This window comes from Monodelphis domestica, chromosome 5 (genome assembly GCF_027887165.1).
Source record: "Monodelphis domestica isolate mMonDom1 chromosome 5, mMonDom1.pri, whole genome shotgun sequence".
Taxonomy (NCBI): Eukaryota; Metazoa; Chordata; class Mammalia; order Didelphimorphia; family Didelphidae; genus Monodelphis; species Monodelphis domestica.
In genome coordinates, this window is record NC_077231.1 from 243,933,553 (window position 1) to 243,944,155 (window position 10,603).

The following is a 10,603-nucleotide window of genomic DNA, read 5'->3' on the forward strand; positions in this document are numbered from 1 at the left end:
CAAAACAAAAAGTAAAGGGATTATGTATACTTGAATCACATTTCCAAACTTTTCAGTAGGCATAGGAAGAGACTTCTGAGATGAAATGCCTACTTTAAAGCAGACCCAACCTTCCACTAATATAGTACAGTATAAAATTCAAAAGAGATACAAAGTGCTAAGTACAGTGTGGCAAAAAGGGATCAGTTCTCAAACTCAGCAAGAAACTAGGGAAAGAGTCAGAAAGAGAAGAGAGAAAACAAAAGAAGCAGAACCTTACTGAAAGTTACTGTCAGGAAATTAAATTTCATGTTTACCCGCAACTTTTAGACTGTGCCCCAAATTCTGAGTACTGCAATAATTCTTTCACAAACTATGAATGTTCAGAGTTCAAATCTCCCCAATTTCCAGCTTCCTCTACAGTCTCTAAATAATAGTATGAAATTTGGGTCATAAAACAGAAAGTGAAATAAATGGATCTTCCACACATTTTTCCCCTGTATAAAATGAGATGAAATGGCAGTTCATAATCTTACCTTGTCAAAAGGTCATAATTTATGGATTATATAAAATGAAATTGGAAAGCTCTCACTCAAGAAACTTCTGGGAATTATTCAAGAGTTCTTAGGTCCTTAGAAAAGAGGATTTTTAGCAGTGAAGGAAAAGGTCATAGAATTCTCTGTCAAAGAGCACAATACAGGCAACAGTGTTGCAACTCCAAGTTTCCTGATCATCGGAAACACCATTCTCTCCAGGAAGTTCAATTGTCAGCTTCATCATTCTGTTCCTCCTCTTCCATCCTTTCATCATCCTAATCCTTATCATCTTCCCTGCTCTTGTCTTGTTCTTCAGAATCTGTCCTTTTGTCTTTATCTTTTTTTCTTTTGCTCTGAAGTTTCCTTACTACCTTTCTGTTCATGTCTATATGCATCTAGTGCTTCTTTCAAAGGAGAAATGGATCACTGAAATTCCATCTCTTCTATGACTGACTACATTACCAGCATTTGGGGTCTTTTCCTTTCCTTTCATTGCAAAGTTGTTGGCACAAGACATGGCATACAGCACAAACAGGCTGGCAGCTGGGGAGATGGCACTTCTATCCTCTTTGGAGATATTGACCCACTGGAGAAGTGCCTCCTTGTTGATCCTGGTGATGACCATGTTGGAAAGTTTCAGGTCCTCAGATGTTTCCACCATGGCTACATTGTCCTTCTTTCCCACTGGGAAAGCCACAACAAGGCAGCCTCTGGCCTCCCAAACTGGGTGATGTTTGTGCCCCAGAGATAAGCCTGTCACGTGTTTCACTCAGGGTACCAATTCAGAATATAGACTTCCAGCCCCGAACCGCTTGTCCTGCCTGGACTTCTGTTTGTATGCCTCCCTCTCTACCCCAGCACATTCCATGATGCCTGGGAATTGGCATTTATTTATAAAGTTTTTTAAACCTTATTACATGCTCACTCTTTTATGAAAGTACTGAGTATAGTGAGAAAAGGGTATTCTCCTTTCTATTCCCATTCAATTTTCTATTAAGTTCTATTATATCAATTTTATGCTTTTATACTTCTCTTGAGCATTGACTTTAAAGGTCAAATTTCTCTTTGGCACTGGTAATTTCATCAGGAATCCTTGAAAACTCTCTCTAACTATCCATTTTTTTGACTGAAGGTTGATATTTGGTTTTGTTGTGTTTGCTAGTCTTGGTTGTACTCTTAGTTCCTTTTCCTTTAGGGATATTATATTTTAAACCTTCTGATCCATTCATGTAGAAGCAGCTAAATGTTATGTGATACTGACTCTGGCTCCATGTATTTCAAATTATTTCTTTCTGGCTCTTGTGAAATATTCTATAATTGACGTGGGAACTCTGGAATTTGCCTTTAATATACTGAGCAGTTTACATTTTAGGATTTCTTTCAGGAGATCATTGGTGGATTCTTTCAATATTTTAGATTATCTTGTGCTTCTAAAATATTAAACTGTTTTTCTTAATAATATTAAGGTTCTTTTTCTGATCATGACTTTTAGGTTGTCAAGTGACTTAAATGATCTTTCCCAGATATAATTTCCTGACCAGTTGTTTCTCCAATTATATATTTGACATATTCTTCTTCCTCTTCATTCTTCTGATTTTATTGTTCTTTGATGTCATAGAGTCATTAATATCCACTTGCCCATTTATAATGTTTAGGAAATTATTTTCTTTGGTAAGTTTTTAGAATTTTTTTCCCCAGTTTGGCCAATTCTACTTTTTTAGGAACATCTTTTCTTCAGTGAATTTTTTTACTTATTTTAAGAGATATTTTATTTTCCCAATTATATGTAATAGTAATTCTCTACTTAATTTTCTGACATAATAATATCCATATTGTCTCCCTTCCTTCCTTCCCTTCCACCCTTTCTGGAGATGAAGAATAATTTCATCTGGGTTAAACATGTATTATCACGAAAAACTTTTTTCCATATGGGTCATTGTTGTAAGACAATAGCCATATAAAACCAAAACCCAAAAGTAAAATTGCAAATGAACTAAAGTGAAAAATAGTATATTTTGATCTGCATTCCAATTCCAACAGTTCTTTCTTTGTGTAATATTTGTCATAATTTCTTCATAATTGTCCTGGATCATTGTATTGTTGAGAATAACTAAGTCTTTTATAGTTGATCATCCCACAATGTTGCTTTTAGTTTTATACAACATTTTCTTGAATCTGCATATTTCACTCTGCATCAGATCTTGGAGGTCTTTCCAGCTCTTTATGAAATCATCTGATCATCATTTCAAACAACATAATATTTTGTTCTAATCATCATATACTAGAATTTGTTTAGCCATTCCCTAATCAATGGAAATTTCTTCACTTTCCAATTTTTTGCCACTACAAAATGAGCTATTATAAATATTTTATACAAGTAGGTACTTTTCTCCTTTGTTTGATCTCTTTGGGATAGAGACCTAGTACTGGTATTATTGGATCCAGGAGTATAAACAGTTTCATAACCCTTTGGGAATAGTGTCAAAATTACCTCCAGAATGGTTGGATCAGTTCACAACTCCACAAGCAATGTCCCAATTTTTCCACATCCCCTCAAGCATTTATTACTTTCTTTTATTATCATGTTGACTAATATGATAGGTATGAGGTGCTATATTCAGAAGTATTTTAATTTGCATTTTTCTAGTCAGGAGTGATTTAGAACATTTTTATATAATTATTTATAACTTGTATTTCTTCATCTGAAAACTGCTTATTTTTGTCCTTTGACCATTTCTAAATTGAGGAATGATTGGCATTCTTATAAATCTTAATTCATTCTCTTTATATTTGAGAAATGCCACCTTTATCAGAAAAATCTGTTGTAAAGATTTTTCCCCATGTTGTTTTTTCCTTCCTTATTTTGGTTACATGGTTTTGTTTGTACAAAACTTTTTAATTTTAACAGTCAAAATTCTTCATTTTATATCTTATAATGCCATCTCTTCTTTGGTCATAATTTCTTCCCTTCTCCATAGATTTTCCATGTATAGTATTCTATGTTCCCCTAATTTATTATTCAACCCTTCTTGTTTAAATCAAAACACATTTTGAACTTTTCTTTGTACAGAGTGTGAGATATAGGTCTATACCTAGTTTCTGCCATTCTGTTTTTCAGTTTTTCCAGTAGTTTACATCAAATAGTAAGTTCTTATAGCAAAATCAGGGAACTTTAGGTTTTTTAAACACTATATTACTGATGCCATTTGCTTCAGTTTGAGTTTGAACATCTCAGTAGATATCAAGATGTCATACTATTAGTCCCCCTTCCTTCACATTTTTTTACATTAACATATTTTACAGTCTTTACCTTTTGTTCTTCAGATTAGATTTTTTTTCCTATTAAATAATTTTTTGGTAGTTTGATTTTTATGGCACAGAAAAGTAAAATATTTTAAGGAAAGGCCTATTTATTATCATGCTTTTTAGTGTTTTTAATGGAAATGAGTATTATATTTTGTCAAAGGCTTTTTTCTACATATAATGAGATAATCATGTGATTGACATTAGTTTTGTTATTGATATGGTCAATTATTCTGATTGTTTTCCTAAAATAAAAGCATTCTGGCATTCCTGGTGATAGTGAATGATCCTTGTGATATATTGCTGTAGAATCTTTGCTAATATTTTATTTCAGATTTTGGATCAATATTTACTAAGGAAACTGGTCTATAATTTACTTTCTCTGTTTCTTTTCTCTTTCTGGTTTAGGTATCAGCATCATATCTGTGCCATAAAAATTTTACTACAACTCCTTCTTTACCCATTTTGTTAACTAATTTATATACTCTTGGGACTTTGAACCCATCTGTCCCTGGGGATATTTTCTCTGGAAGTTCTTTGATGGCTTATTCAATTTCTTTTTCAGAGATGAGATTATTTAAATATTATTTTTCCTCTTTAGCTAATCTGAGCAATTTATATTTTTAAATATTCATTCAATTTACCTAGATTATCAGATATATTGTAATATAAATGTACAAAATAGTTCCTAATGCTTGTTTTAATTCCTTCTTCATTTGTTGTGAATTATTCCTTTCATTTTTGGTACTGGTAATTTGGTTTTCTTCTTTCCTTGATTTAATCATAGAAATTATTTATCTTTCTTGGATTTTTCCATAAAACCAAATCTTAATCTTATTATTTAAATGATGTTTTTACTTTCAATTATATTAATTTCTCTTTTTATTTTTAGGATTTTGTAATTTCATTCTTATTCATGAGGTTTTCATTTGTTCTTTTTCTTTTTTGTTGTTGTTGCATGCTCAATTCATTGATCTGAGTATTTTCTTAAGATAAAATTTAATATTCTGAAATATAAATTTTTCCCTAGGTGAAGCTTTGGTTGTATCTCATAAATTTCAATGTGTTGTCTCCTCATTGTCATATTGACTATATGCCAAGAACAAAATTCAGGAGATAGAAAGAGCAAATCAATTTAAAATAACTGCACAAAGGGTGGAGCCAAGATTGTAGAGTAGAGGTCTTGAAAGCTTGAACAGTTCTGAGAATCTTCTACAAACAACCTTAAAATAAGACTTCAAAATGAAAACTGGAGAGACATTACCAATGAGAAGACAGAGTGAAGCAATTTTTTCAGCAGAAAACAACTTAGAAGGTAGGAAGATTAGGTCTATTTCACTGGGGTAAGGTACAGCCTTCCACAAGACTACATGAAGGAGTAGTGGCACAAGCCAACAACCACAAGCTCCCCTACTCGATCCCTCCCATTGTGAATCTTAAAACTACTCAGACTGTATTTTAGAAGATTTGGTCTAGCTATTTCCTTATTGTAACAATGGAGATACTTGGTCTAACAAGAATTAAGAATATATTGGGAACTTTTAAAATTATTCCACCCTACTCAGACAGTCACTTTGTGGTTGCCAAAACTGTAAGGATAATTTTAGTGTTTTTACTTAAAATCTAAAATAAGTGGTTTGTGTAGGATTTAAAAGAGTGGATGCCATAAACTGTAATAATTAAAATGGTTGAGGTTGTAAGACTGTAGTGAATAAAATAGTGGAAGATATAAATTGTTGTAGATATAAGAGTGGGTGAGTAAATTGTGACCACAGAAAATATGTTTTCACTACAGTGTCTTGTTTTAAATCAAATATAAGGTGGTCACCAGGGAAATATTCCCTATTATGAATATACCCAAGTAAACTGGGTTTTATAGAGATTTTTAATTAATAATACAATGAGGAATCAAAGAGAGAGAGAGAGAGAGAGAGAGAGAGAGAGAGAGAGAGAGAGAGAGAGAGAGAGAGAGAGAGAGAGAGAGAGAGAGAGAGGGAGAGAAAGGAAATAAATGAGAAAAGTATAGGCTGGCCCAGGCAGCCCTGGCTAACCCAGGCCTAAGCCCTAAAAGAAAGATCAGTCAGTCCTTATATCTTAATCACTCACCATAAGATCTGTTCAAGCAAGGATTCTAGTGACACCAGGCCAGCATCATCTCAGCTGCTCTCACCAGCTCAATCCTTCATCTGAATGTTTCAGAATGACCCCTTGAGCTCCTATCTGAGCTCCTATTTAAAGGGCAATTTCTCCTATGTCACCTCCCCTAAGTCCTTACATCTACCAATCACAGTAGACATTTTTCAAAAGACAGACCATTCTTAGTCCACACCTAAGAAGGTGTGGATTTTTGAGTAATTCACACCAGGAAAGCTCTGAGTAAGTTTCCCAGTTCTTTGTTCCTTGTAAATTCACAAGTTGCTTGACCTTTATGGGTACTTAGCAACCTTTTGTATTAGTTCTAAAAATAGGCATGAATTAAGTATGGGTTTAAGTACTTTTCATTGTTCAGCAAGGAGTTTTTCCCCTAAAGCAGTCTTAAGTACAGGTGGAGTAGAGGTCTTCCCATTTCTGATCTAAGTAGAGTTCTCACTTTCCAAATGGGGAAAGGTCCCAGTAGGGAATTGTTCCAATGGAGAATTCCCCAATGGGGAATTTCTTTAACATTCACAAGTCTGAGAAATTTCAAGACTCACAGTTGCCATGGGAAATTCCCAAATATGAAAATACCCAAGTCAGCTGGGGATTTATGGAGATTTTAATTAATAAAGAAAGAAGGAATTAAGGGAAGGAGAGAGAGAGGAAAAAAAAAGAGAGAGAGAGAATTAAACTGCTCTGGCTCAGGCTGAGCCAAGCAGTAGTTATAGGCCTAGGCCAAAGTGGCCTCCCTGACCCTAAGGGAGAGCAAGTCAGTCTTATTATTTACCACAAGACTGTCTCCAAGCAAGCTCCAGTCCTCCACTGAATCTCCTGAACTCCAATTCTAAATCTAACCCGATTCTGAATTTCACTCCATTGAATTCAAACTGAATTCAATTGACCCTGAACTGTTCCTTCACCTCCTTTTAAAGAGATTTTTCTCTTATGTCACCTCCCCTAAATTTTCACATCTACCAATCACAATAGATGCTTTTTCCAGGATTGCCCATTCTTAGTTTTCTCCTTCTTTGGTTTTCACCTTCTCTGGTTAGATTAAGTCTTCTGAGTAATTCACACCTTTGTTAAGCTTGCCTTTTGTAAGTTATTTGACCTTTTTGTGATTAATTTAACCTTTACAGGTACTTAGTACCTTTTTGTATTAGATCTAAAAATAGACCTAGCTTACCATTCTAGCTTTACTATAAGGTATGAGTTAGGGACTTTCATTATTCAATCAGGAGTTTACAACTTTATCTTCCCCTAAGGCACTATCTGAATAGGGTGGAATAATTTTAAAAGTTCCCAATACATTCTTAATTCTTGTTAGATCAAGTATCTCCATTGTTACAATAAGGGAATAACTAGACCAAATCTTCTAAAATACAGTCTGAGTAGTTTTAAGAGTCACAATCCCCTGATGATCATTGGGAGACTAGTCTCCCCATTGATCATTCAATATAATCAATCATATTGTAGTCCTAAAGCACTTCTAACTACAGATGTATACAATATTCAATTTTCTAAGACTAAATTACAATAGTTAAGGAGGAATAGAACAGAAAGAAAGCAAAACCAATGTTTTACTAGATGCATTGACAGAAAACCAAATTAGGGGCAGTCTCACTCAACATTGCATCCTGAGCTGAACTGGATGGTTTTTAACACCCACTTCATGGGGGATTGTATTTAATAAAATACAAGATTTTAATTTTTTTGTTCAAAAAAGATCTTCAAGAAAGAAGCATGGTTACTCCTAAACCCAGATAATGAACTGTTGCAGAAAGATGCCAGAAAACCTACACTACATCAAGAAGATCAAGAATGAACTTTGGGTGTGGTTGATTGAATTGAAGTTTGATTGAACATTTATTTGTAAATGTACACTTTTATGCCAAGGAGACTGTCAACCCTGAAGTGTGGCTTCAAGTCCCAGTACAAGGTCGTCTATAGTAAAACTGCCTGGTATAAGCCCAGAATGAGGTTTATAGACCCTGCCCAAACCTGCCCTGAGGACCCAAGCCCCAACACAATTCAGTCTTCTTTGTGCCTAGTGGATGTACACAGAACCCTTTTCCAAACTTACAATGAATACCTGCAATCCCTGCACAAGGTAGCCTATGCAGCTTGACTAGCTAAGTCCAGAGTGATGCATAGTGCCCCTGCCCAAACCTGAGGCTTGGTCTTGAGCCACAAAGCAACATAGGTCACAGTGTTCTGAGCCTTATAAACCCTCAAAAGTTCCTGGAGGAAGATTTAATTAGCAATGGGAGGTGACTTTCAGAGGCCCAAGCCCATAGTAATTATAATATCACCTTGGAAGAACTAAAACTTGAAGGAACCCAAAACTAGTGCTGAGCCTAGTAACAAAGAAAAAGTCATGTTTAAGGGAGTGCCCCCTCTATCCTGAAAACAGAGCCCAGATTTAAATCAAAAGTTAAAATTAAAAAAAAAGAGACTGGGAAAATAAGCAAACAACAACAAAAACAACTAAAGATATAAAATTGTTATGTAGACAAAGAATGAGTCATAGACTCAGAACTGGATAGTGAGATCAAAGAAAATAAATACATAATATTAAAGAAAAATTAGTGGGGGGGGGGGGGTGGCGGCTAGGTGGCTCAGTGGATTGAAAGTCAGGACCAGAGATGTGAAATCCTGGTTTCAAATCTGGCCTCACACACCTAGCTGTTGTTAGATTTAAAATAGTTTTGAGTGTTAAATAGTTGTAGATAAGAGAGTGGGAGCCATAAACTGTGATAATTAAAATGTTTGGGAGCAAGGGAAATATATATATATATCAATTATGACCGCTAAAATATGTTTTCTACTGTGTCTTGGTTTTATATAAATATAAGATGGTTGCCAGGGAATATATTCCCAATTTATGCATATGCCCAAGCCAACTGGGTTTTATAGAGAAATTTAATTTATAATACACTGAATAATCAATAGGAAAAGAGAGAAAGTAAGAAAGGAATAAGAATGAATAAATCAGTCAGTTGGTTTTATCACTCACCCAAGATCTCTCTAGGTAAGGCTTCTCATGCCAACCTCAGGCTCCACCTTCAAGAGAGCCTCCTTTCAAGAAATGTTTCCAGAGAATTCTCCTTCAGAGCCAGCCTTCTCTCCTGGTCCTCCCACAGAGCAACCTCCTCAGTCCTCCTTCAGAGCCACCTCGCTCAGAGCAAAAACCTCTCTTCTCAGAACAAAAAAACTCTCCTCAGACCCCTCTATCTTTAAGGAAACCATCTAAGTTCCCTCCCCTCAGTTCTCACATCTATCAATCACTGTCAATGTCTCCCCTGTGCCAATGGTGGCTCTAGTTTAACCCAGGACCACCCAGAGGTCTGTGGCTTTGCACATGTCTGTTGAAGGTCATATTCTCAAATAATTAAATCTTGACCTTTGCTGCAGCCCTTCCTAAATCCTGTTACTCTAAGTAGAGTGGAGATTGTATTTTCCAAGACCTGGTTCTGTCATTCCAAGTATCTCTATTGTATCAATTCTAAAATCAATCATGACTCAAAGAACTTCCTGTTCTATGCTTAAGCATAGGTCAAAGCCCTTTCCATTGTTTAGCAAAAGGTTTCTGTCCTAAAGTAGTCTTAAGTAGGGAGGAGATGGATCCTCCCATGTCAAGGAGTTTCACATTCCAATAGAGTTCTTACTATCAGTAGGAAATTTTTCAAGTATGAAATTTCCCAATGGTGAAATTTCCAACATTCATAAGTCTAAGAAATTTTAAGGTTTACACTGTGTGACCCTGGGCAAGTCACTTAACCTCTATTGCTAAGCTCTTATCACCCTTCTGCCTTGGAACAAAAACACAGAATTTATTACAAGACAGAAAATAAAGATTAAAAAAAAGAAGAAAAAATTGGTGATCTCAAAAATGAATTCAAAAATCAAATTAGAAAGGCAGAGGAAAAATTAAGAAGAGAAATGAAAGTGGTCAAAAAGAAGAAAAAAATACAGCTTAAATAGCAAAATAGACAAAATGGAAAATAAGGCACAAAAATCTAATGAAGAAAAGAGTTTTTAAAAAGTAGAATTTGCCAAATGGGAAAAGAGGATTCAAAAGCTGACATCTCAGGCAAAGGAATTGAACAAGCTGTCAAAGAACTCTCTAAGGGGAAAAAATCCACAAGGACAGATGGATTCACACGTGAATTCTATTAAATATTTAAAAAACAATTAATCCTAATATTATATAAATTGTTTTGTGAAATAGGTAAAGAAGGGATCCTATAAAATTCTATTTATGACACAAATATTGTGGAGATACCCAAGCCAAGAAGAGCAAAAACAGAGAAAGAAAATTATAGACCAATTTCCTTAATGAGTTTTTACACAAATTTTTAAATTCAAGGGCTGGTTTAATATTAGGAAACCTATCAAGATAACTGACCATATCAGTGAAACAACTAATAGAAATCACATGATTATCTTAATAGAAGCAGAAAAAAACTTTTGAAAAAATACACCTATTCCTTTTAAAACACTAGAAAGCATAAGAATGAATCAGTCTTTCCTTAAAATGAAAAGTTGTATCTCTCTAAAACTTTAAGCAAATATTCCCTATAATGGAGATAAGTTAGATAATGTTTGAAGCAAGGTTGTCCATCATTACCACTACAATTTAATTTTGT

General features: G+C 34.6%; 1 pseudogene; it reads right to left on the reverse strand.

Moving 5' to 3' along the window:
• Positions 1-739: 739 nt before the first annotated feature.
• Positions 740-1,176, reverse strand: LOC100021862 (DNA polymerase epsilon subunit 3-like; annotated as a pseudogene).
• Positions 1,177-10,603: the final 9,427 nt, after the last annotated feature.